The sequence below is a fragment of the Solanum pennellii genome, chromosome 4, assembly GCF_001406875.1.
Source record: "Solanum pennellii chromosome 4, SPENNV200".
Classification (NCBI taxonomy): Eukaryota; Viridiplantae; Streptophyta; class Magnoliopsida; order Solanales; family Solanaceae; genus Solanum; species Solanum pennellii.
In genome coordinates, this window is record NC_028640.1 from 49,994,698 (window position 1) to 49,995,865 (window position 1,168).

A 1,168-nucleotide genomic window follows, 5' to 3' on the forward strand; every position below is an offset into this window, starting at 1 on the left:
GGGGGGGGGGGGGGGGAAGGGGGTTGCTAGAGTCCCAAAGCTTTGCTTGTTTTGTTGTTTATAGATTTTGGGTAGGTTAGATACCTATCCTATCCAAGTATTTTATATTTATAGAAGAAGCTTCCAGACTAGTGTGTTGGAATTATTAGCAATGTTATTATTCATGTTGGTTGTTGCGTCCAATCGCACACACAAGTGTACGTGGTCGTTCAAGTGTTAAAGTGACTCTTTTTAAGAAGCAGGTATCGTATTCATAGGGACTCAAGATTAGATTACTTCGATCTTTCCAATACTTTCAATTCAAAACAAGTGTTATCAAGAACAATAGAGTGAATATTTCTATAATCTAAAATCTAACAAAAACTTAACTAATGCTATTAATTTCAAAAGGGTTTGAAAAATGGTTGAGTAAAGTCCAGGGTTGCAGCTTACTTTCAGATTCATGCATATTATCTCATAAAATAATTATTAATAACTAAAGAATCAATGATCACAAGGTTGAATATATGATTATGGTTCCCAACCTCTAATCACCTACGATAATTGGGAGCCTAATTACATCATTGAGAGGGGATAGACTTAACCAATTAGCAGCATTAAGATTTTGTCCTGTCTAATAACCAATCACGATGTCTAGGTATATCCCTATACTAGATATAAATTAACTCTAGATCTTAAGAGAAAATCATGCTATCTTTTCCCCTACGTTCTATCCTTTTATCCCTCTCCCGGGTCAATTCAGACAAGGTATTTATTTCAGTGGTGATCTAGCATAAAATACGAAAATAAGAACAAAATATTGATTCATGAGATAATGAATTTCAATCCATAGAACTTCAATAAGATACAATCATCCAGTAGCCACAGTCCTAGAACTAGAAAAATTAGTTGCTCATATAAAAAATCTCGAATATGCCATGTTTAAATAACATAAAGAAATTGTAAACAAAATATTTTAGGAATGAACCCTAAAAACAGATGAAAAAGCTCCCAAAGTCGTCGTTCTTCAAACCCAGAAAAAGAATAAAAATATAATAAAATAAAATTCTAGTTTATTTATATTTAGTCAACTCGTCCAAATCTGGCAGTGTTTTCCGCGATGCGGAGTGATCCCTCAAAGCCAATCCTTGGTAATCATCACTTCTCCGCGACGCGGCTCCATTAGAGA